The 27088-nt window shown below is 46.7% G+C and overlaps 1 long non-coding RNA gene across 1 annotated transcript; it reads right to left on the bottom strand.

The window, feature by feature from the left end:
- Positions 1–8102: 8102 nt before the first annotated feature.
- LOC119448265 (uncharacterized) lies at positions 8103–26528 on the bottom strand. The gene is made up of 3 exons (XR_005191015.2): positions 26371–26528; positions 11632–11760; positions 8103–8483 (listed from the first exon to the last, which is right to left on the bottom strand). It is a non-coding gene; the product is annotated as an uncharacterized LOC119448265 (long non-coding RNA).
- Positions 26529–27088: the final 560 nt, after the last annotated feature.

The raw sequence follows: 27088 nt of genomic DNA, 5'->3' as shown, positions 1-27088 counted from the left end.
GTCCTGCCTATTCAAGAAGCGAAGTCCAACGTCCGGTGTATATATATATATATATATATATATATATATATATATATATATACCAGGTGACCAGCTTCCCACACTTTACATATACCCTTTTCCCGTTTGACTCTCCAAGCTCTAACGCTCTGAAAGTGTCGTCCTCGATGTCTTTACGAAAGTGGTCCTTGTTATCTGCCTCCGTCCGGGTGGAGCTCATGCCGTCGCAGAGATCTACTACATTCTCAATATACCTTGTAAAATTATCCCCAGCTTAAAGGGACACTAAAGAGAAACCGTAAGTTAAGCTTAAATGGTAGATTATCCTTTCACGATCACAGCCATACCATTCTTACTGCAAACAGATGTTTAATAGGCGAGAAAATAGCGAAAAACTGAAGGATAGGTGCTGACGCCTCTTCGAATTTCCCGCACTACACGTTCTGACGTCGGAGATTACAAATGCAGGCCGGTCGCGATTGGTCGAGAGCGATTTATCGCTGGTAATAAAACGCTAAATGAAATACACCTTAAACGTACATAAACAGCATTTGCCAACTTTTTAAACCGTTTCAAGCGAGGAAGTACAGGTTTAGCACAAAATTAAATAAATAAGAAAAAATGGCATTGCGTTACATCCGGTCGTGATAGTTTCGTAGTTTCGTTTTTGGTCAATGCATCGTCGCGCGCGCCTGTTCCGCTCTACGGTGTTTGGTTGCGTGTTGCGTGGCTCAAAAAACGTTGACTTCGCGGGAAACAGCCAGAAAATGCCTCGTGTGTGTAGTGTTGAGGGCTGTATAAATGTCCCAAAGCGCTTGCTCAGGGGCAGCGGCAGTGTTGACTCGATTGTGCCCTTTCATGTGGTGTCGCGCGGTGAGCCCCGGCTCCCCGGCGTTCGCATTGGCTCAGTGCTCTGCCGATGATAAAACGGCAAAAGAGCCAGAGAAATCGATGGTGTGCTCTCTGCATTTCTCGCCCTCGGATTATGTGTATAATCCTGCCCTCGGAAAGTATCTTGGCGTGCCCCAGAGGTCAGTCCTTTCTCGAGCAGCTGTTCCCTCAATGCGGCCTTCATCAAACCCCCTTCCGGTGCCCCTGCAGCAGCAAACTGGCGGCTCGGTGAGTGCTGAATGTCATTAAATAAAGCCACGAAATAACCATACCGAGTACGTGCGCAACTTTCTACGCTTGTTCTGTCGGGAACATCGTCGCCTGGCGGACCGGACGCTTCGCCTTCCGTCGACGAAAACGAAGCTCTCCGCCGGCGCGGCCGGCGGCTCACCGCCATCGCACGCGGAAACACCTACTGCTCGAGCACGGAGGATCATTTCGCGCTCCGTTTCACTGAATATCGCTGAAATGCAGTCCTGCTTCCCAGGCGAGCTCTCCGTTGCAAGGTTCAGCTGCAGCAACGGTATCCATCGCGGCGAACGCAAACGCAGCGACCATGCATGCAGCCATGATGCATCCAGTTGATTGATTGATTCTGGGGTTTTACGTGCCAAAACCAGTTCTGATTATGAGGCACGCCGTAGTGGAGGGCTCCGGATTAATTTCGACCACCTGGGGTTCTTTAACGTGCACTACAACGCAAGCACACGGGCGTTTTTGCATTTCGCCTCCATCGAAATGCGGCCGCCGCGGCCGGGATTCGATCCCGCGATCTCGTGCTCAGCAGCGCAACGCCTTAGCTGACTAAGCCACCGCGGCGGGTATGATGCATCCAGTGCCTCGGCCGTTAACGCAAGCGGTGACGTATCATGGCGCATTCTGATTCGCCGAGAGCAATGAAATCTGTGACGACACTGCTTCAGCGCCAAATCTGGGGTGAGAGAAATTGAGGAAGAGATATTTGGTCTTTGTTAACGAATTTCTCCGCTAATAACTCACATTTTATTGCGATAGCAATTATATGGACACTCCTACCGGATTTCTGCCGTCGCCGTCGCCGTCGTCGTCGCCGTCGCCGTCGCCGTGAGGTTCCCTATAGATAAAACCTTCGCCGCGCGCCGTATGCCCGAGCGGAAGCGTGCGGGGACGCGCGCTATCACGGAGAGCGAACGCACTCAATCACCCACGCGCAAGCAAGGAAGCGGGAAGCCAGCGCCGGAGGGAGCGCGCGGGGGGGGGGGGGGGGGGCACTTCTACGCTGCCAACAACCGCGCTCGTCGCTCGTCCACACCGTCTCTTATCTCCACACAGCTCTGACCTTTATGCGCCGTGCATTCGCCGCTCAGTTTCCGTTGAAGCGATAGACCGCACGTACCTTCGCCCGCTGCTGCGGCGTATATATGCGCTTGCTGCCAGCGTTTTGACAGTCGTTGTCTGCAGTCATTCAGTGTGATCTATTCATGTTTGTTTGTGCGCGCTCACACCACGCTTGTTCAATCAGTTAGTAATAGTCGGGCCACATTTTCCAACGCACGCTACACATGCAATGCTGCCCGGGTCGGCAGTGCAGCGCTACAGGTGTGTCCCTTCGCACGCGCTGCCCACGAGAAGCGCTTGTCATCAACACCACCGTTTCACACGCGCCTCCTCGTGGTCATCGAGTCTCTCTTCATGTCGGTCTACTTACGCCACAGCACACCTGCTTACTTAATCAGCTCATGTTTACTACAATTCATATTGCTACCAAAGCCGCTCACCTTACTTCGTATGACATTGCTGTGTTGCTATCGCATTCATTGCTTCGCCCTTAGGGAGAAACTGTTACATTTTATTTGCACCCAACAAAAACTGCACGCATTCCTGAAGGTCCCTCTTTTATTCCAGATGAACTTCCTGTTTCTCTTTAGTGTCCCTTTAATGCACACGTTAACGCAAACGTTACTCTCTGCGAATATACCGACGGCAGTATGGCCAAAAAAGTTCAGAAAGGAATTCGTAAAAAAGGAACAGGTTAGAATTTCGGTTTCGTGAATGTGGTTTGCGACTTCCACGAGATAATAAAATTGCGGCAGAACCCGTCTCCCGATTACTGTCGAAGGTAATACGTTAGCACTGAATCAATAAAGTGACACAACGTATTGCCACCGTCGAAACGAGTCGTGTATGAGGTGTGTACTGCAGCGGCACTCCCCTTTCGCGCTTCCCTAAGAACACTCGGTGCCCTCTAGCGCAACCGCTGCGAAACCTGCGCGTCACTTCCGTAATGCATGGCGCGCCGGTGCGCGCAGACGCTGAGTAATGCGTCATGCGGCAACGGGGCTCCTTTCTCGCGCTTCTTTCTGGACAAGCTGCGCCATCTAGTGACACTGCCGAGAAGTCCGCGCTTTGCCTCCGAGAGAAGAAGCGCGGCGCGCCGGCGCCTGCGAATGCTGAGAACTGTTCTATCACTTTCCGCACGCTCAGGGGCGCATACTATGGACCCAAGTTGGCGAGAGATTCATCGAAGCGCAGCAAATACCCAATCATTCGTGGTGCATCTCGCTGAAGCGTTGGCGTGAAAGACGTTCATTGAAGTGGAACGTTTCAGAATACGGCCCCGAGTGGCATATCCCAATGCTCCATGTTGCGTCAAAGAGTTCCTTCGACCAGCGGTACCCACCCAATCCGGTATCTAAACCTACAGTTACTCATGCAGGCATGAAAGAGGTTCTTTGAAGAGCGGCCCGTACGTACACAGCGCCACATACTGAGTGACCCAAGTTGATTCCAAGGTTGGTTTGAAGCCTTGATCCCTGAGTAGAGCAGCCCTAGGCGCTACCCATTCGATGACTGACTACCCAGTGACTCAGGTTGTACGAAAAAAGTAGCAGTTTCGTCCGAAAGGCGAAGCATCAATTGGGATAGCAAATTAGCAGACAGCTTCACGAAGTAAGGATATTAGTGTTCCGGGTACACTTGCAAACATTTCTTTATTTACTAAATTAACAAGCATGGTCTCACGCGCGCATAGGTAAGCATGAACACATCTCGCTCGATTACCACGGAAACTCGCTGTCAAAACGCTGTAGTGAGAAAACGCGTCAGCAGCAGCGAGCGAATGGACCTTTGTGCTGTCTCTCGCTTCAGCGCCAACTAAACGTCGAAAGCACAGCGCATACGAAGCTACCGGCACTTCGCGTACTTTGTCCACATCGCAGATCGCTTTGAAGGTGAGACCCGCGCGGGCGCGCACATTGCCCACGTCGCAGATCGCTTTGAAGATACGGCGCTCTCGCGTTCGTATCTTGAGGGCATCCGTATCTCGAGGGCGTTCGTATCTCGAGACCGGCCTCGCGGCCGTACCGGTCGTAAGCAGCAGCCGCCGCCGTAGCACGCCCCCACAGCCTCGTCTCGCGCGCGACAAACGACGGCGTGCCTCCGCCCCGCCTGCCTCCTTCACGCGCGCGCGATTGAGCCGTCGGCTGATCCTCGCAAGCTTTTACTTGCACAGACAGCTTACGGCGCGCGGCGATGATGTTATCATGTTTGGACTTATACAGATCGCGGCGACGGCAGAAATGCGCTTTGAGTGTCCATATAAGTGCGATCGCAAGAAACAGTTGGATACAAATGACATAAACACATACATAGATAGCCCCGGGAAAGTGCGTGCAGTACCCCGAGAAAGCTAACGCCAATAAACGATTCCTTAAATTTCTCCGATGCTAAGGGAAATCACACCCACGTAACAAGCGTTTCCCAAGCACAGCAACCCGGCACTAGCAGGCTGTGCCAGAAATACTTTGGGTATGTACCGCTCTTCATTGAACCTCTCGCCAACTTTGGGCTCTGAGTATGTGCCACTGGGTGTGTGGCAACTGAGGAAAGAAGTATGAGCGTTCGTGGGCACCGGTGCGCCACGCTTCTGGTCACTGAGGCCTACGCGCAGACTTCAAAGCAGTGCGACTACATGGCGCAGCATGTCGAAACCTAAACGCGAAAGATGAGCCCGGTTGCCGCATGACGCGTTGTTCCACGTTCGCACACACCAGCGCGCCGCACGTTTCGGAGGTCACACGCAGACTTCGCGGTGGCGCTGCTAGATGGCGCGGAGGGTTCTTAGAGAAGCACGAAAGAGAAGTCCCCGCTGCTGTACATGCCTTATATAGCTACAACTTGTTTAGACGATGGCAATACGTTGTGTTGCTACATTGATTCAATGCTAAATGCATTGTCGTCGAGAGTTATCGTCAAATGGAGTCTGTCGCATTTTTAACACGAAAGTGTTTTATGCCGGGGTCCACCAAGACTTCACTGACGTATTTCCGTCACGGAAATACGTCACACGAACATACACGAACATAATACAAAGAAAGAAACCAGAAGAAAAAGTTCCACAAACATGCAAAATTTGGAAATCGAACCCACGACCTCTCGGTCCGCGACGATAGATCGCCGAGCGTTTAACCCATTGCGCCACAAACGCATTTGCAGAGAGCTACACAGACGCGCCTTATATATCTAACACTCCTCCGTGTACCCGCGCTCTTGCTCGGGGCGGTGCCGCCGCCTACGAGCAGAAAAGAGAAGTACTGCATTATGACACTAACGCGCACCGACAGTATAGTGCCTAGAATATACTTACTAGTGTGCCGACCGCCGGGAGTTTCCAATGGGAGACGCTGGCAATGCCGGTGATGCCTTCCGCCGGAGGCCCCCAGACGGCGACACTGTTTGGGACCGTGCTAACCGAGCGGCGCATCACGCGTCGCTTGCGCATCACGCGTCGCTTGCGCTTCGGGTGCACTTCGGATGCGCGTTCGTAAGCGCAGTCGGTTGCGGCGCGTTGTTGCTTTCGAGCAAGTAGCGTGTGGTGCCTCCGCACGTCATTGCTGGGGTTCTTTTCTGTGCGCATGGTTCGTACTTGTGTTTGTTCACGGACGGAACCGACATGTCGTCGCAGAAAACGAGGCGTAAACACAGCACCTGTTTTGTCCCATATTGTACAACTGGATACCGCTCAAATAACGAGCAAGTCTCATTATTCAGCGCGCCTGCTGACTGGCCAGAACGTTTTGCCGAGTGGGAGAAGAATATAAGAGTGCAGATCGAAGGCTAACTCTGGCGGCTGTCGCTTGTGAGAAACACTTTAATAATTGTTACATTGAGCGCTCGTTCAAAATTAGTTGACGGTGTGTCGCCTATGAAAATGTGCCCTGTTTAATTACCTTCATTTATGGTAATTAATTTAATTTATGGTAATTAGATACAACTTGGTGTGAATTTAGCATTTGTGGACATGTCTCGCATATAATAGTTTACTGTGGAAAAAAGTTACACTTCTTCGGAAACCACGTTTTTATTTATTGGTATTTTTCGCAGAAACACCCCGTATCGTGTAGCGTTATAATGATAACTGTGCATACGATCGTTTGTAAGTGCAACAAAATCATATTCTTTCGATTACGCTTTGCACCTCAACCAACGTTCCGCAGAACGAAACGGACTGGGACAGTCCATTGGCGTCTGTCGCACACGCGCGCGTTGGCTAGAGACGCCGCTCGGCATAGCACGGTCCGTACGGCTATCGCCGTCTGGTGGCCGCCGGCGGAAGGCATCATTCTCCGTGCCACCGGAAAGCCCGCGGTCGGCACACTAGTAAGTATATTCTAGGCACTATACCGACAGTGAACGCTTCGGTGGTCTCAGCACTACGACGCCTCGATGCCAGCATTCGAAGGGACGCTGGCATCAAGAAGCACTACCAACGCCACCTAGGTGGCGTTCACCGTACTCAGCACAGCGGAGCGTGGCCTCCGCAATTAGCTCTGAAAATGTTTCTGAAGTTGATCGCGGAGGCTGCAATTACGACGCGCTGTACGCGCTGATTTGACTCGGTGACGATTCAGTTACGTGCTTTGTCTTGCGCGTTGTATTAGTGTGTCAGTTACGTGCTTCGTCTTTCGCGTTGTGCTAGCGTGTGCAGCGTAGTGCAGCTTCCATATGCACGACGGTTGCTCATGGTCATCGACGTTGGTAGTCGTGATGGAGGAGACCTGCCACCAGGCGTCAGCGTGGGTGCATCAACGCCTAAGGGCGCTTTAGCCACAAAACACCAATAGACATTATATATCAATGTGCAATAAACATTACACTACTTCTGTGAAGACACGTTTCACTTTCGTGTTCTATACCGATTCCTATATAAGAGGGATCAACCACATTTTTTTTGCATTAGCAATTCTTAGGGTTTTTACGCACTTTTCGGGGGCTATGTGTCTATGTTTTCTGTTTTTTATGTATTTTTGCATATATGCTTGTATCTAACCGTTTACCTGCCTACCTGAGCCACTGGGTAGTGCATGGTCGAATGGGCAGTGCATCTGGCTGCTGTGGTGAGAGAACAGTTCGAAAGCAACCGTCGGACCAACTTGAATGGCTGGGTATGTGGCAATGTGCACATATGTCCTGCTCTTCGACGAACCTCTTTCACGCCAACATGGGTCCCTCTAGATGCGGGATTGGATAGGTACCGCTGTTGCATGAATATCTTTGAAGTCGACTTGGAGCACTGGGTATGTTGCACCCAGGTGGTGCTGGTCTTCAAAGAATCTCTTCGATGCCAACCTGGGTCGCCGGGTATGTGCCAGTTGGTGTGTTCACCTCTTCGATGAACGCCTCTGACGGCAACTTGGGTAACTAGGCATGTGCCATTGGGAATGTGCGGCGCGAGAGAGGAGCCCGTGCAGCTTCGTGCAGGCTTGGCAAGCCACGTGCAGGCTTCGCTGCAGCGGCACTAGATGCCGCCGTGTGTTCTTATGGAAGCGTGGAGGAGGAGTTCCCGCTGCAATAAACGCCTCATAGATAAGTCGTTTCGACATTGTCAATACGTTGTGTGGCTATATTGACCGTTAACAGTCATCGTGAGATCGATGCTGCAGGATGTTTTATACCAAGCATACTTCCATGCTCCAATCCCGCGAATCGCCCGGCTTTGGCAATATGGCCTCTCTTTGTGGAGCCGATGGTTCGCCGGCTTTGATAGCTAGCCAACGGTCTATCACGGCAATGCATTTCATTTTGCAAGTGTTTAGAGCACTGAGCAGCAGTAATTGCGTTTAATTGGTGGACCTCCACTTACCCAGGCAGAGAAAGATACAATAATGTACCTTTCTATCTACTGGACCCTAGTGCCAACAATGTTGAAGTTCTTTGTATGAAGTCAAAACACAGAATTTCGCAGCGTTTATTTTAAATATCCATTCTCGCATTCCTAGGAAGCCTCACAAAAATAAAAAAGAAGCCAAGGTGACCCGTTCGTAAAAAGATGTTTTGGAAAGCAGGCTGCTGATCCTTCTAATTTTATGCCGATCATGCTTGGATTACGTCAGAATTAGTGACTGGTAGTGGCAAGGCGGTATATATTTGCGACTCTTCCGCGATGCGTTGAAATTACATTGAGGAATTAGGCGTTGCAGATGTGTGTTGCTACTCCAGGTATATGCAGCATTTCATATTTTTACCGCAGAGCATGCTTGCCTTCTTCAGCGTATGACATCTCGTTGTGTTAGTTTTGCAGCTTCCACCAAAGAGAAGACAGGTGTGTTTCTTTCCTAGAGAAGGGAGAAAAAATTATGTCAGAAATAAGTTAAAAATAAACATCCGATCATATCAATGCGTCTGCCTCACTGGTAAAATAATAAATAAAAAACAATATTGGAAATTCACAAGTTCACAATGAAGCAATTGCTAATTGCCCTTAAAACAATGCTGTGCAGGTCCATGTGTTCATGAAGGTCTACTATCACCACAAAAACGATTGGAAAAAGTTTAATCGTCCCAACTCTGTACGAGCGCCCTACGGCCGCATACTATCAGATAAAAGAGTAAGACATTGCCAAGAACTCTGTAAAAGAGAACGCGCTAAGAAGCTAGCCAAAAGCATAGAAGAATGCGCATCTGTTACTGTGAACGCACTTGTTTTTTGTCGGTATTTCCGATATAAAATCAACCCAATTTCGCACTGAAGAACCTAAGTGAGGGACCAGCACCTCTTATCTCCTAGCTGACTGAGCATGACTTCAGTGTATCGATCTGTTCATGTTCTGCATGATAAGCTAGATTTGGGTACCAGGTTATTTCAGCAGTATTTTAGTTGTAGTACATAAAACGGGACACGATCAGTAGTTGATGCAAATGTTTTGCCTTACGCCTGCTAAAGTTTAGTGCAGCCTCTATTTTGTTACATATTAGTTAAGCAGCGACTGGTAGAGGATTGAAGATTTGGAAAGGCTGTGAAAGGGAAACTTCGTGTGCAATGTTATCGCTCGGGACAACTTATGCAGTAAAAGATTCCGGGTGGAAGAGGTAAAATTCACTTATTATTGCGATAGCAATTATATGGACACTTGAACCGGATTTCTGCCGTCGGCGTCGTCGTCGCCGTCGTCTCGTCCGTCGTCGTCGCCGTCGTCGTCGCCGTCGCCGTCGCCGTGACGTTCCCTATAGATAAAATCTTCGCCCCGCGCCGTATGCCCGAGAGGAAGCGTGCGGAGATGCGCGCTATCACGGAGAGCGAACGCACTCAATCTCCCACGCGCAAGCAAGGAAGCAGGAAGCCAGCGCCGGAGGGAGCAAGGGGGGGGGGGGGGGGCGCACTTCTCTGCCAACAACCGCGCTCGTCGCTCGCTCGCACCGTCTCTTATCTCCACACGGCTCTGACCTTTAAGTGCATTCGCCGCTCAGTTTCCGTTGAAGCGATAGACCGCACGTACCTTCGCCCGCTGCGGCGTATGCTTGCTGCCAGCGTTTTGACAGTCGTTGTCTGCTGTCATTCAGTGTGATCTCTTCGTGTTTGTGCGCGCTCACACCACGCTTGTTCATTCAGTTCGTAATAGTCGGGCCACATTTTCCAACGCACGCTACACACGCAATGCTGCCCGGATCGGCAGTGCAGCGCTACAGGTGTGTCCCTTCGCACGCGCGCTGCCCACGGGAAGCGCTTCTCATCAACACCACCGTTTCACACGCGCCTTCTCGTTGTCATCGAGTCTCTCTTCATGTCGGTCTACTTACGCCGCAGCACACCTGCTTACTTAATCAGCTCATGTTTACTACAATTCATATTGCTACCAAAGCCGCTCACCTTACTTCGTATGACATTGCTGTGTTGCTATCGCATTCATTGCTTCGCCCTTAGGGCGAAACTGTGACATTTTTTTTCTTTAAACATTCCTGGAAATTGATTACTCGTCTGGTACCCGCGGTCGCATCGCTCTGACTTAAAAGTGCGCTTTGGTGGGTAGATCAATGGCCAATCAATCAATATTTGATCAATTGATATTCGATAAATAATTAATAAAGTCCGGAAAATGCTGAGAATGACTTGGTAATGCTTAGCCTAGCCCGAATACGCGGCGAACACCTTGGGATAGCCAATCAATAGCTAATTGATAATTGATCAATAATCAATAAATTTCGGTAAATGCTGGGGATGAATTCGTAGTGCTTATCATAGCCCAAAAGCCAGGACTAGGTAGGCACCCATCAGCTCCGCTCTCTCTATAGTATTGCGCCTCCAGTGCAAGCTACGCAAACTTTTTTGTCTCGAAAACAAAAATAAATCTTCGAAATCTAAGCACTAACTTGTAATAGTTTTACTGATCACCATAAAACGAGATGGCTGTAATACGTGTGGAAGAAGAATACCTTACCGCCACATCTCCGTCCACGCATACGATAGAATTCAACCGGCTGCAACGAAGGACTGAACAAGTCCAGCCAAATTCCTATCTTTCATATGTATTAAGAGCGTCTGTACAACGAAGACCACTACAACGAATTTGCCGGTACAAAAAAGAAACCAAGGCGCCCCAGACGGCTGATTTGTAATCTTACAACGGATGCCACGTAGTGGTGCCAACACTGCCTTCCGCAGATATCGCCAAGGTTCAAAAACACCCGTGTGCCTGCGTTGTAGTGCACGTTAAAAAAACCCCATTTGGCCAAAATTAATCCGGAGCCCTCCACTACGGCGTGCCTAATATTCATAACAGGTTTTGGCACGTAAAACCCCAGAAAAAAGAAGAAGTGGTTATGAGCATTAGGTTACCCTTACAGTTGCTGGTTCCCGGAATCAATAATTATGGATCGTGATCGAAGTAACAACCATAGGGTTTCGCATATACCATTGCCCTCGCACTATAGGCTAAACAAAGAGACCAAGACCGTCAGTCTTAATATTAACAAAGGGCTCGGCCACTATTTTAATGCTAAAGTTATTTTTGAAGTATCGATGTCTAGTGTGGATTATCGAAGTCAGCCACAAAAACGCAACATTCGAGTTTGCAATCTTCCCACTTATTTACTGTTTATAGTACTAACGCTGGTGATCTTCAGTTGCACCATATAATAATGCAAAAAATGGCCAACCTGTATATCTATCTGAACTAAAATGTTGAACAAAATTTGTTCTGAACTGCACAATCCGGCAAAATTCCAGTGTATAAGCATGCTACCAGCATTTAGTTCACATTGTCAGCGACATGGGAGTACAGATAATTCCCGCATGACTAACTATATGACAGAGAGCAGCACATAAGATAAGAAGTTGCAACTTCTCAGTTCTTTCAAACAGAACAGTTAGTTATTGTTCAATAATCACAGAACCTTCAGTGCCTCTGGAAAATGTGATACCATTAAGCAATGTATTTCTAAAATCACAGCTTCAATCAATCGAGACAACCCAATAACGATACTCACGAACATCGCAGCACACCCTGTCCTTTCCCTTGCAAGTGCCGTTATTTGTGCGCAGTTCAGAGGGGCAGTTTGTACCTTTTACACAGGCGTACTCCTTATTTTTAGGACATTTCTTTGAGTTGCTGTGCACTGAATGAAAAGAAGAAAAAGTCCCAATTTACCCACAAAGGCGAAGCATCGAGTGCGATAGCCAATTAGCGGACATCTAAGCGAAATATGGATAGTACAGTTACCGCCTGTCTAAACTCGCAAACATTCGCTCACTAACTAAATTAATAAACATGGTGTCACGGTAACACAGGCAAACGTGTCTCACACGTCTGAGTCGATGAACACGGACAGTCGCTGTCAAAACGTTGGTGGGACGAAGAGCGGCGCGGCCGTGTTCCGTGAATTGTGGGCCCTTTACAGATGCCTTGGTTATCAAAATTAATCCGGCGTCGCTTACTACGACCTCATAATTACTACGGTCTCATAATTAAATAATGGTTTTGGCACGTAGAACATCAGAATTCAATGAAGGAGCAGCAACAGCAGCGATAATATTGCCCTTCGTGCTGCCTCTCACTACAACACGAACTAAGCGGCGAGAACACATTGCACACGAAGCTATCAGCCCTCTGTGCAAGTAGACCCTGTACTAATTGCAGATCGCTTTCAAGACAGGGCCCGCGCGTCCGTGCTCAGTCGCGCCATACGCAGCACACGCCGGAGTAGAACGATCCCCCGTACCTCGTGCGCAATAGAAGACGACGCGCTTCCCCCTCGCCTTCCTCCCTTGTGTGCGCGAGATCAGGCCACCATCCTCAGTGCCTCCTCGCATGCGTTCACGCGCACCTACAGCATACGGCGCGCGGCCACGGTTTTATCGCACTCGGACGTCATGCGGAACGTCACGGCGTCGCCGTGATGTTACCGTCGCCTGGAGTGTTCCTGGAGTGTCTCTGCAATTACTATCGCAATAAAACAATACTGGGGCTACTTGTAATTTATTAAAATAATTAAATATGGGGTTTTACGTGCCAAAACCACGATCTGATTATGAGGCACGCCGTAGTGGGGGACTCCGTATTAATTTTGACCCCCTGGGGTTATTCAATGTGCACATAAATCCATGTACATGGGTGTTTTTGCATTTCGCCCCCATCGAAATGCAGCCGCCGCGGTCGGAATTTGATCCTGCGCCCTCGTGCTCCGCAGCGCAACACCAAGCCACTAAGCAACCACGGCGGGTTTCCTAGTAATTGAACCTTCCTGGTGAAGAAAAATGTACCATTAACGCTTAATTTTATCAATGCATATAATTTTTTAGATGATCGCCATGCTCTTTATTGCGGTTCTTATACACGGTATGAACAAGGTGCTGAAGAGAACAAAACAACTAAGAAAGCTGGACAGTTTGGTTTCACATTAAAGTGGCATCAGTCTAACCGGGTATAGCTTCTGTTACGAAAAATACAAGCTATAGCTGTTCTAGAAGTATTTTAGTGCAAAGCAATTCATCCTCCCCATCCTGTGTTGTCATTTGAAATGGTAGAGATAGGCTATCAAGAGGTATTCTGTGCGAAAATTCCTTCAGAAAGAAAAATGGTGCTGAAACCATCGACGACAAATGCGAATGTAAACGAACAGCTGAGCGGCTTCTGCAAAACGGCTTGCACTATTATTAAAATGATGCCCTTGATCACATGTGTTTGATGCGAAGAGGATAATTATGTAGTGTTTGATGTTGCAATATGTAATCCCGTAGACGACGTAGCCGTTATCCAGCACACCTTTTATGTTTATTTATTGTATGGTACCCTCAAGAGCGAGGTATTAGATTAGGGAGTGGCTAAAGAACACATACATAAGTAAATACCACAGAAGAAAAGAGTCGTTAGTTAATACAGCAAAACTGATTAGTTAATTGTATCCGGGAGCAATGATGCCTGATGTGGCCGAACAAAGCTTTGAGTTGTCCTTGATTACAACAACTGCGCCGGGAAGGTAGTTCAATTCCTGAGAGGTCCTGCGAATAAATTATTCGTGACAGGTTCTTGTGTAGCATTGAATTATTCCAACCTTATGGGTATGATCAATACGAGAGGAAACGTAGGTAGGAGATGATATAAGGTTATCGCGCAGTTAGGCATTGTGGGAATATAGCATATGCAATAAAGCAAGGCGATAGCACTCACGTTGCACTGAAAGCGGTGAAAGGAGCAAGGAGTTTTTCATGAAAGTTACGCGCGATGCGCGGCTATAATTGTTATAAATGAAACGCGCGGCAGTGTTTTTAATTATATTCAGTGATTGAATAAGGGTTTCTAGGTGCGGGTCCCAAATGGATGAGGCGTACTCCATTTTACTCATAATTAGATTTTTGCATAACTTTAACTTTTATGACGTAGGAGCAGAAGAACAATTTCGGCGAATATAACCTAACGTGCGGTTAGTATTGTTAATTACCTTATCGATATGTAATGACCAGGAAAGTGTCGAGGTTATGTGGACGCCCAGGTATTTAGAGGAGGTTACGGCTTCTGGTAGAGCATCATTAAGGTTCGGTGGAGGAATATTGCTGCGAGTTACATGCACACATTTAGATATAGTTACGTTCAGTTGCATTAACCATACGTCACACCATGCAGTTAGAGATAGCTTTAACATAATCTTGTTGGTACTTGTTATCAGAATTCTCTGCGATTTCACGGAGGATAACACAGTCATCTGCGAAAAGGTAAATATTACAAGAAACATCATTCGGTAAATCGTTAGCGTAAATTAGGGAAAGAGGGCCTAGAACTGATGATTGGGCACACCAGAGTGTACGGGTTAAAATGGGGACATATGATTATTTGACGCAACGTTCTGTGACCGATTTAGGAGAAAATGTTCAAGCCATGCAAACAGGTTAGGATCAAGACTAAGTTCACTAAGTTTAAATAGAAGCAATTTATGACACACTTTGTCGAAAGTCTTCTTGAAGTCACAGAAAACACAGTCTGCGAATGATACTTTCTCAAGAATAGAACGAAGGCTGTGAGTAAAAAAAAAAGGAAGTTAAGTGTCGCAGGAAATGCTTTTTCGGAAACCATGTCGTGCTTTTGTCAAAAATGAATTACTGTCTGAGTGCTTTGCTAAATGTGAGTATAAAATATGCCCAAGAGCCTTGCAAGGAATGCTGGTGAGGGAAATGGGGCGGTAGTTGAGGGGCGAATTTTGCGGCCGGACATTTGAAATGGGACCACTTTCCCGACCTTCAAATCTGCAGGGAGCTGATGCGTTTATAAAAATTGCTGAAAGATGCGAATTTTTGCTGCCGGACTTGTGAAGCGGGTTCAAGTTCCCGACCTTGAAATCTGCAGGGAGCTGATGGGTTTCTAAAGATTCCTGAAAAATTCTTGAAAGTAGAGCAGATGAATGAACAACAGTATTTAAAGGAAATTTTGCGTTCATCAAATCAATACCAGGACCTTTGTTTACATTTTCAACCTCCAGAGGTTCAATGATAATAAAATCCAAGGCTGTGTAATTGCAACAGTCAAGAGTTGGAAGCGCAGGATCAGTACATGCGATAAAGTCACAAAATGGAAAATTAAGTACACGGGGACATGCATCATCGGGTACCGGTGAACCACTGGAATCGATCGGCGTGACAGAATTTCCTTTTGAGGGGTTAAGAACACGCCAAAACGTTTGACGGTCATTCGCAAGCATTGTGGGCAATGTGTGCACGTGAAATGCCTTTTTGGCAAGTTTGTAGCCTCTCTGTAGGTATTGTTTGCCTTCTTATGAGCACCCCATTTCGAAGCCAGTGCACTTTTATTCGCTATTCGATGCAATCGTGTTTTTTTTTCCGGTATGAAAGCCTTTTTTACAGGGAGTTGAACGAGGGCTTCTTAACGTTGCATAAAATTACACTTGACGGAATAAAGTTATCGGTGAGCTCGCGTATTTTATTTTTGAAAACGATCCAGTTCTCATCAATCGTGCGATCATCCCATTGGCTTAAGAAAGGATAAAACTAGCTCAATATTAATATCGCCCTGTCATAGTGATAAATTGTTTTTTCAACAACTGATTTAAACACAGGTGACAATATGTTGAACGAACGACCCAGGTGATCGCTTAAGTCCGCTAAGCATGAAATATTGGTAAGTATATCAGGATGAGAGTATAAGATTAAGTCAATGATCTTAGCAGTGCTGGCTTAGATCCTTGTTGTTTCCAATACTCTTAGGCAAAATATAGAGCAGAGATCAAGAGAGTCGTTACTTTGCGAAGAAAATAAATAACAGTGCGGAGGATCAGTAGTCCAGCATATGCTGGCGAAGTAGATATCCCACAATAATATAATGGGATTTGAAGTATGCCGCAAAGTAATGATGCCACAATCATAGATCGTGAAGCTCAGCTGAGCAAGTAGGTGAGTAGGAGGGAGGGCGGTAGCAAACAGCGATCGTAATTTTACGGTGATCGACATCAACGCTCGCGCACACAACTTCCAGGTAACAGTGAATGTGGACGTGAAGACAATGCGGGAACTTTGAAATAGCGACTAGTACGCCTCCGCCTTGACGAGCAGTGCGATCGCAATAGTGCGATTGCCCCACGCGCGTTCCTACGTAGTATTGTGGCGACGCGACTCGTCAGGTACGCTTTCGCGAGCTGGGACACCACTTTTAACCCGCTTAACGCGGTCACTTGTTCGATCATACATGAAACATTGCTTATCAATGAAAAGCTTGTTAAAAACGTATTTTAAGTGAGAGGGAATCAGGCTGGTTTTTGCCATATTCGAGAAGTTTTTTTCCTAGCGAGCCTTGTCGCAGGCGAGAAGTCCTCAGAGACTGAAATGTTAATACCTTGCAGCTTGCTGCGCACCGAAAGTATGCTCTCCTTAATTAAAATTGCGATAGTTTCATTATAACCGGACGACACTTCGTGTTTGAAAAAGTCCCGATTCGATACGTTCGTTCAACCTAGTTTGGTGGTATGGCTTAGTCACTGTAGGTGTTTGCTGATTCGTCATATGCTGATTAGGGATGGTAATATCGATGAACGATTAATCGATTAATCGACTAAAAGTACGCCGCAAAACGATTAATTGTCATCGATGTCTACCTTTAATTTAATCGGTTTAATCGATTAAAGCAGTTCGATTAATCGTTTTCCAGACGGTGACTAAAGTGGCGTGAAAATTTTGAAATCGTACTATAGAATGCGGAGCACGAGCAACGGCAGCGCGGCTGCGAAGACTGACAGCGACTGTTGACTGTTTTCCTGAGTCCTGCCGAGCTGGCCAAGCGCTTCCCCGCTTTACGCACGCGTCACACAAGGTGCCTGGGGCCGGAGAGACGCCGCCCCAGTGGAGGAAGAAATGAACTAGGAGAGAGCATTACGTGAGGCTGCAAGTCTTGGCAAGCGAACTCACCGTCAAGCCATTTCTTTCGCTTTTTACCTCGCAGTATATAGTCAGCACGTGACCCTGAGAGACAACGTATTGGCCGATAATGTTTGGTTCGCAGTAGTTTCAAATGGGTGCGCTCCCGTTCAGCTGCGCTGCTGCCCTGCACCCGGCAGCATTAAACCTACCACGCGCTCTGATGTGGCGATCACGTGTTGCGCCGTTACTTCATGTCAGTCGTGCTGCGATGATATCTTCTAATTTCTCCTTCCTCCATGCCCACGCTCCTCAGTAAGTGCCATTTTCAACATGCAGGGTGTTCATCTTTAAGTTTTACGGAATTTTTAGAAATCGCCTGGGGGAGGTAGCGTAATTTTTATCATTGAGCTGGGTTATTCGATGAAGCGGACATTAGCACGAGAAATCGAAACACATACTCAACTAATTAACAAAAATCATTAATTAACTTTAGTTTTTACTTTACGACACATATAGCAATTTACGAATTGCAGCCGGTGAGCTTGTCAGGCGTATCCACTTGAAATGAATTTACATAATGACACCTTGGTGATATGCACCATCGTATACTCGCCGTAAAAATGCACTGTTGTTCCACTTACTTTTTTACCAAAATGCATTGAAGCACAAAAGTAATAGGAACGCCCATGTATTTCGTCCCACCCTTTGAGAAATAATATCTCGAAACTGGTGTCATCCTGGAAATTCATTTCAAGTAGGTGCGTCTTACAAACTCACCGCTACAATTCGTAAATTGCAATATGTGTCGTAAACTAATTAACTAAGAAGTTCATTAGTCAATTTTTGTTAATTGGTTGAATAGGTCTTTTGATTTCTCGTGCTACTGATGTCCGCCTCTTCGAATAACCCAACTCAACGATAAGAATTATGCTACCTGCAACAGGCGATTTAAAAAAATTCCGTAAAAGTTAAATATTGTCACGTAGTAGTGACGGTGAAGGAAACAGTCGCAAAACTGTGAATGACGAAACGGATGTTTTATTGGGCGAACCTGTGCCCACAAAAGCAAGTTGCACTCGAAGCACAACGATAGCGGCGAACACAGTCGGCGATCGTCGAAATCTGATCAGCGGCGAAACGCGTCGGCTTTTATACATAAGTCATCGAAGGTTCCAGGGCGACCCCATCGAAACACTGGGGTCGCCCTGGTGCCCGCGTGTCTTCCAGAAAGTACTAGACAATTTGCGTCGCTCATACAATCAGATTACATAAGCGTCCGTGACAGTAGACAACGGATAGAAGCATCGATAACGTTCGAGAAACTTCCGTCCTGCGCCCTGCGCCGAGCGATAACGTTTAACATTTGTTAGCCGGTGAAAAGCGGTCACCGGGGAAGGATAAACAAGTACACGTGTTAATATGAACACCCTGCCACTAGTCCCTAGTGGCAATTATAGTTGACCTCTAACAAATTAAACATTATTCTTTATCAAAGTTTATACGCTTGCATTTCTTATCCTGGTTCCACCTTTCAAACGTTAAATAGGTAAAATAGGTGAGTAGGTAACTGTGTTTCAGCCTTTTTAAAGCGCCCGAAAAAAAAGTCGATTAATCGATTAATCGACGAAAAACCCCGCATCGAAAGCGATTAATCGATTATACGCTAAACCGACGAACGAATAATCGTTAATCGATAAAAAAATTTCATCGACCATCCCTAATGCTGATTCGCCTTCCGAGCTTGCGCTCGCGTAGCTTCCAGCAGCGCGAGCGCAGGCTCGGAAGGCGATTGCCATCATCCTCGCCCGCCGCCTGAGCCATCTACAGCAGCCGTCACGAGAGTAGAGGGCTACAATGCAGCACTTTTACCTATAAGGTCACGCGATCGTGTGTATATAGGCTTGTAATAGTTGGCGTTTGGTGAAGAATGCACCCCTAAAACTCGGTTCCACGAAAGCGCGTGCCCTTTCCATCAGCGCCTTTATGGCTTCAGTGAAAGTACGACACCAACCGACCGTACCGTGGACGGGCGAGAAAGCCAAAGAACGGTATTCGAATTTAAACTCTAATATGATTTCAATGATATTACGTGGCAGGCTCTTTCTAACATAAAATTTATTTGAAAGGATTAGTTCTATGTTCTACTAAATCAACCTATATGTTCCATACATTACAACCAGTGCAAGTAAGAGGGTGGGCATACGCGCTTATATACACAATGCAAACAGCTTCGTAGCGCGACACACATTGTTTATCGATTTCTGTCGTGCGCATCATCGGCAATTATTCCTTTTTGCCTGTGGATAAGAACGGGACCCTGCAGCACTTTTTAATGAAGTCGTGACGTGCATTTTTCAATAAAGGACAATGTTTTAGTAATATTTTGGATCAATGAGTATTTGATGCCGTTTCGTGAAAGCGGGTTTTGGTCAATGAAAGATCGCCCTTTGTCCCCCCCCCCCCCCCTCCATCAATGATGCCTCCGCACCTTCTTCAGCGACTGGCACGGCGGAGCCTATAAGGCGGAGCGGAGCGCTGGCCGCAACGCTCTGCCTACTTCATATTGCCGTTGCACGCAGTTTATTCTCGTTTAGGATCTTCACTGCAACTCCACTATTTAGGGTTTTTGCGAATGCGGCTCGAGATACTGAGAGGCTATCCCTCAAATTACTATCGAGCTTATATGCTCCTATGGTGATAATGGTGATAACTCCAGCTGTGGCATTCAAATGTGTTCAACCTGCGCAGGCTCTTCGTCAATCTGTAGGTAACCTGTAGGTTACCATGCAAGTGGCCTTGCCTGCTTCCTCGTGTTACTTATGCAATATTGGGTCTCACTTTGTGACGGGGGTTAGACCGCTAGATGGCTGACATGGCGGTTAATTGACCCATGCGCCGATGCAGGACTGCGCAAATTAAGGCGGAGGAGCGATGCTTCCCAGCAATCAGTGCCACAAAACGAGGTGGCCGTCCTGCTGGGACGCTGACCATCCGATGCATCCTAAGCAGATTTAGTGGCGCTGCAGTTTCCTCGAACTGAATTCAACAACGCGGCTTGCCGAAAACGTTTCCTACAACTTCAAGAACTGCGAACAAAGCAAACGCAGCGTTTTCGCTGCGCGTCTTAGAAAGTGAAAAGCAAAAGAACAAAACTTGAAAGTTCTCCTTGCGTACTGTTGATTCTAGATGCTAAGTATTTCTACGCACACATACAAGTACGCACTTCAGACGCAGACGGACACAGAATTTTAGCAGTATCACAATCTTGCGTGGCTGCGGAGCTGACCTTGCTCTAGCAGGCGATGCCCTCCAGGGGCGGATCCAGGTTTTTTCTGAGGGGGGGGGGGGGGGGGGGGGGGTCAGCTTCTGTCAGTGATGATGATGATGATAGTAGCCTTTCTTATTTACCGAAATTCACCGTTTCTGCTCATGATAAACCCGCGTTTTATACGTCTAGAGCAACACCTGTAGCCCACCGTGGTGGCTCAGTCAGCTCGGGCGTTGCGCTGCTGAGCACGAGATGGCGGGATCGAATCCCTGCCACGACGGCCGCATTTCAATGGAGGCGAAATGCAAAAACGCCCGTGTGCTTGCGTTGTAGTGCACGTTAAAGAACCCCAGGTTGTCAAAATTATTCCGCAGCCTTCCACTACGGCGTGCCTCATAATCATAACTGGTTTTGGCACGTAAAACCCCAGAAAGTGGCAGAAGACCTGTAGCGAAGCCAGATATCGGTTTCTCCGAGCTTATAGGTAAAGGACGTTACTCAATACAGCCATGTGCTTGGCGGCTGTGCCTGATAATACAGGGTGTTGAAAACTAAGCTTTATGTTTTTCTTAAAGTTAGGCACTGGGAGGCACGCGAGGACCACCTGTGCAAATAAGTTATGTAGCCAGGGGGGCAGAAAGTGAGATCATAATAATCGCTCTGAGCAGTCCAATTAAGTAAAGTTGAACAATTATTTTTGTCGACTGCAGTAAGTGGGTATGTTTGTATTGAAAACTTAGAGGCAGTCGTGTTTCTTAATGCATTCGATAAAGAGTTAATTATTCAATTTTAGTCAATTCGGCTGCTGACAGTGATAATTATCATCTCACTTTGTGCCCCCTGGCCAAATAAATTATTTGCGCAGGTGGTCTTCACGTGCCTCCCAGTGCCTAATTTTAAGAAAACCATAAATCTTAATATTGAACACCCGGTATATCTAGCCTGTATTGCTTCTTAAAATAAAACTTGGGATGATCTGTTGCAGGTTCGTTATAAATGCGTTAGCACGGGTCCGTCTTTGGAGTTCTGTTGGGACACCTTGTTTTCCTTAAGGAGATTCGTGTTCGGCTGAGACACCTTCGTTTGCTTTGGAGCTCCAACGCGGCAACCACTACGCTGGTTGTTTACGATATGGGAATCACCGCGTATGAAGACTCACGACACTACCTACAAGAAGAACGATGTAGTGTCGTAGCCGAGAGCACGAACCAGCGCCTTCATCTTTTGTTTCCCACGCGACGCCATCCTTTTACACAAGGCGCGCATCTGCTCCCGTTTCTCTAACTACGCGACGCCATCCTTGGCCCGCGCACTGGCGTTGGCCGCTGACGTCACGCTCCCCCACTTCGCAGCCACTGCTCGAGACTTCGCCCCGCTCCTCGAGAACGCCGACTCAGATAAACGGATCCAGCGGCTTTGACCCTCCTATGCTTAATGTACGGCAATAAAACTGTGAAGTTGCAATGAAAAACTTGTAGCGTACGAACGGTACTGTGCTCCTACTGGGTATTGTCAATGTGTAACTGTGATCACAATGAGTGCTACAGTTAAAAAAAGAGTTGCCCATGCGTATTTCTTAGTTTAGCTGTTAGTTGTTATTATTTATACAGGGTTTGTACGAAAAGTAATGTCAGTGAGTCGATTAAAAAGAAATTATTGATCAGATCGGTACAACACAATAAAATGTTTCAATATTGGCTCCTCCTGTGTCGTTACATCGCTTCTAGCGAGATTTCCAACCATCGAAGGCGTCACGGTAGGCCTCCTTAGGAATGTCCTTTAGAGCCTTGGTGCAAGCCTCTTCGACTTTGCCAACTGTCGCGAAATGATGTCCTTTCATGGGAATTTTCAAGGGCAGAAAAAAGAAGCCTGGGAGAGCCACGTCAGGACTGTAGGGCAGCTGGGGAGCCGTTGGCATCTTTCAATCGGCCAGGAAGCGGGTCACGAGGAAGGCGGTGCAGGCTGCATGGTGCGTTGTCATGGTGAAGTTTCCAATCGCCCCCGATATCAGGCCGGGTGCGAAGAATCGTTCGTTTGAGTCGCTTGAGCACTTTAACGTAGAATTTGGCGTTCATGGTTGTACCATAGGGTACAAACTCATGGTGGACAAGGCCACTGATGTCAAAGAACACAACGAGCATGGTCTTGACCTTTGACTTGCTAATTCTGGCCTTCTTGGGGCGAGCGGACGCCGAGCTGTGCCACTTGGCACTTTGCCTTTTTGTTTCGGGGTCTTATTCAAACACCCAAGTCTTGTCACCGGTGATGGCATTGTCCAAAACGTGGGGGTCACTTTCGCACAAGTCCCAAACCTCCTGGCACGTTTCAACTCTGCTCGATTGTTGGTCGTCCATTAACATTTTGCGCAAGATCTTCGCGCACACTTTTCGCACCTGAAAATTATTCGTCACAATCTCGTGAACGGTACTTTTTGGAATGTTTACTGTCTATGTCACTAAACGGACACTCAAACGAGGGTCTGAGTACAAAAGATCTTTCGCGCACGTCACATTTTCGTCGGTGATGGTCGTTGGTGGTGGTACAGCGCGGGCTTCATCGTTGACCTCTTCACAACCTGCTTAAAAGACCTTGTGCCCCCGGTAAACTTGACGTTCTGACAAACTGTTATCACCAAAAGTTGTGTTTATCATAGGAAACCTTTCCACTGCAGACTTGCCGAGTTTCACACAAAACTCGATGGCAATCCTCTGTTCCAACGAGCGCTGCATTACGGCTTGCACGGTAAATGAAAATGAGTTGACGAAAAACCTTGTCCTTACGCTCCAGATGGTCGCAGATGACTGAGCGACCACGCCTGCGTAAGCTAACTTCCCCCTCCACCAATACCAACTGGTCTTAGCGCGCTGCGACGTATAGTCGCTTCACAGTGCAATCACTCACATTACTTTTCGGACAAACCCTGTATATGAACACTTCAGCAAGTGATCTCTTTCATTAAGCAGGTTGGTCGCGGAACCGATGACAGCCAATGAGGCAACCGATGACACCCCAAGGGGCAACTAAGTTGATCAGGCGCGAAGGCGCTCGCGCGGACATCGGCGTGCTTGGCAAAAGGGACGTCCCCTCGTTCATTCGACGCCACCGACAGGACGAGTAAGGCACCGCCGGCGCCAGAAGGTCCAAGGTGTTCATGAGAAAAAATAACTACAGCAACTTCGCGACACCACACCCCGACGGTATACAAATAAGCTTGTGAGCGAGCTAGCTTTAATTCTACATGGCTAATATCACTGGTACTCGCGAAAAATACTTTTGAAGAATGCTGGTGGCCATATTTTTTGCGACAGGGCCATCCCCCTGTCCGCGAGGGGGTGATGCAGAAATCTGAGGGGGGGGTCAGGACATCCGGACATCCCCCCTGGATCCGCGCCTGATGCCCTCCGACTACCATAAGTACACGAAGAATATTTTATGTCGATATTCTAGACGCAGTATAATTTCGTAATTTCTTAATTAGGTGTAGTAGTATGAACATTGTTGGCATTGCAGACGGTTTTGTGACCTTTGAGAAAGTAATTATTTGTCGTGATATTTTCGTAAATCCAGACAATAGACGAGTGCGGACGCCATTGCGTCATGTGCAGTTTAAATGCAACGACTTTGAAGATGCTCCGGAAAGAATGAGTGATCTTTGCCTTTCTTTGCCATTCTTTGCCTGCTGCGTGGAAATGAGTAATATTTGGCTCGGGAGTTCAAGGCTTCAGTGTCTCTCGTCTAGGATGATATAGTTACCCTGTTCAAACAGTGTTGCTTGGTTCTTCATTGTCATGGCAAATTGTGAGTGCGGTAAAATAATTATTTTGTTGATAAGTATAGTAAAATTCGGTGTCGCCAAGTTAATTACAACATTTAGTATGATAATCAAAATAAACTGCCAGGAACTCTATGCCATGTTGGTGCAACTTACTGGTGAATACATTGACGAATAAAATTGCTTAGAAAATAAACGTGATACTAATAACCCAAAGTGATTCGACAGGAAATAAAAAAAAACTTGCATCTCAGGCATCAAAATGTAGAGAAGCTATGAAAATACTGGAGCAGGATGGGTAAGGCTGTGCGCACCTGGCGAAAACCCACTGCCACACAGTTTATCACTTTTTAGAAGCGTTCACTGTCTAAGCTGTCGTTATGGCAAGGGAGACGAGTACTGCCTTGTAAGGAAAACAAAAATGTCCACTAGCATCAGTCGCGCCGCATTAGAGGAAAAAGAAGTACAATGAGACAGTTATGGAGTTTTATGCGCCGCAACTACGTTCTTATTACGAGGTACGACGTAGCAGGGAACTCCGGACTATTTTCGACCAATGAATTCCGATTTTTTTGCATGGAATAAATTTACTCAAACTTTAATTAAAGTTAATGACGCTTCGATTAAACATGTTGGTATTTGGATGGAATTTACCGAGGTTCAGCTTATTTGTGCTGATGACCCGCCGAGATGGCGTGTTGGCTTTGGTGTTGCGCTGGTAAGCCCGAAGGCACGGTATCAAATACCGGCTACGGCGGTCACATTTTGATGGGGGCGAAATGCAACAATACCCGTGTACCGTGCATTAGGTGCATGTTAAAGAACCTCAGGTGGTTAAAATTAATCCGGTGTCTCACTACGCCGTGCTTCGTAATCATGTCGTGGTTTTGCCACCTAAAACCTAGAATTTAATTTTAGTTAATTTGCGCCGGTGCTGAGATTAAATATGTTGGTGCCAGTTTTAAATGTTTCGCACTTTCATTAGGTAATCAGGTGCTCAGATTAAATCTGTGGAGCTCGGAATAATTCAGCTGGGGTGTGGATTAAAGTGACCCGGAAAACCTGTTAAGAATGAAACCTTGGAAGGGACAGCAACAGAAGATGGTGAAACCCATATGTGCTTTAGCGCGGCTTGAGTGGTAATTTTCAACTAAAATGGAGTTTAACGGTTAGTTAGAGTTAAACCGGTTCATTATTAATATCGATTTGGTTCCAGTTGTGTGCTGTTGACAGCGCTCACAACCTGCTTGATTATTAGTTCACATAATGAGATTATGTACGCATGCTATGCATTTTTTTAAATTGCTAGCTTCATGGAGCCTTGGGGGCATTCATGCTTTGTCCTGCTGTAGAGAAAGAGTTCGAATTACCATTTCCAGTTTTTCGTTGTACATGTCCTGTTCATCGCGTCCTCTTTTGAAAGCGTGTTTCGCGCTTCCTTATTGTCAACTAAGCCATTTAAATTCTTTTATTCAGGTAGGATGTACGTTAAATTGAAACAACGCCGACAAGAACACAGCTCAGATATTCAAATTTAAATAGAAACGCAATTTTTTCTATATTTCTAAAGGCCTTAATTCACGTATACAAATGGAAGCAGCTAGAAAACCATAGATACTCAAAAGGGAAGATGTCAAACTTGAGTGAAATCATAGCAATGTTACCATGAATTGAAACTGAAACCGGCTGACATGTGGCTGAAACGTGTGATACTTTTGCCGCGGTCATTTCATAGTGTACTAAAGCCAAATTTTTGAGCTTCTTAACACTAAGGCACAATAAATAGAAAACCGTAATTAAACTGTCCCCGTACAACGAATTACGATGGCACACAGCGAAGGGCAGGTTTCTTACTATTCACCACTCTATACCGGGTGTCTCGTGTAACGTGAGCCAAACTTTACAAATATGCAAATGCTACGCTGCTGGACAGAACCAAGGTAATGTCGTCGGCCGTGACTTTGAGCATGGCCGTGCTTGGAGATACTCCAATTATTTCTTGCATTTCGCCTAATTACATCATTAGTCCTAATTATTCACTCTACTTCTCAAATATATAATTCAATGAAAAGTGTAAATGAGGAAATTGTAGAGCAACATGAAGAACTCGCGATACAGTTTTCTGTTGCTCAATACGTGCTCCATAAAAGTGTTTTCCTGAGCGGGAACGATGCCCGCGAATACGCGTAATTAAAGGACCTCGAGCGGTCAGTCGCACGGGAAAACGTTGTTAAGAGGTCTCGCGCCAAAATTTTCCATTAAAAGCATGATATTCAGAAAATGACTCTGGCATGACACTAGGTGTGCGTCAGAGCGACTAAAACATACCGATGACAATCAGGAAGCACAAAGCGACTAGAAGAGCAATGGTCCTCATGATCACGCCGATCTCTTCATTAGTTGAGGCTTCTGTGCTTGTTGGCACGTCCAACTGCGCTTATATGCTCTAGAAGATTGCCTTCTAAAAGCGCATAAAGATGCGCTCTTAGAAGGCCATCTACATGAAACGGCATGAAAACCGCATCCAGGTGGTCACATGGGACACTAAAATGGCAACTGCCCTCTTCATTGATATATGCAAGTTTGTCCTTGCGATGAATAATAACAAGCAGGTGCTTTTATATTGACATATTCGTCCATACCCTTCGTCCATATTCACGCTTCTTCTCTGCCATGATCTTTAGGAAATCTTTTTGGCATAGTCAGCTGTAAATTTTCATAATCATAGCCATGTTTGAGCTTATAGCTTAACAAAGGCGGAAGCGGATCCCATTCGAAAACACCACAACAAACCGGTGTAACTAACTGCTATCGCCTAAGCGGTAGATCTACAACGTTTCGTTGCCGATGCTACTTTCGTGATGTTAAATGTTTCATCTATTGATAATGTATGAGTATATAGAGTTACATGCACCTTAAAGCACCCCTGGTCGTGAAAATTAGTCTCGATCCCTCCACTCACGTGTCTATCATAGCCCCAGTTGTGCCTCGGACCGTTAAACTTACGGATAAATCCATCAATCAGATTTTTAAGCGATCCTTTATT

The sequence above is a fragment of the Dermacentor silvarum genome, chromosome 4 (genome assembly GCF_013339745.2).
Source record: "Dermacentor silvarum isolate Dsil-2018 chromosome 4, BIME_Dsil_1.4, whole genome shotgun sequence".
In the NCBI taxonomy this organism is placed as follows: domain Eukaryota; kingdom Metazoa; phylum Arthropoda; class Arachnida; order Ixodida; family Ixodidae; genus Dermacentor; species Dermacentor silvarum.
This window is presented reverse-complemented; position numbering and strand designations above follow the sequence as displayed.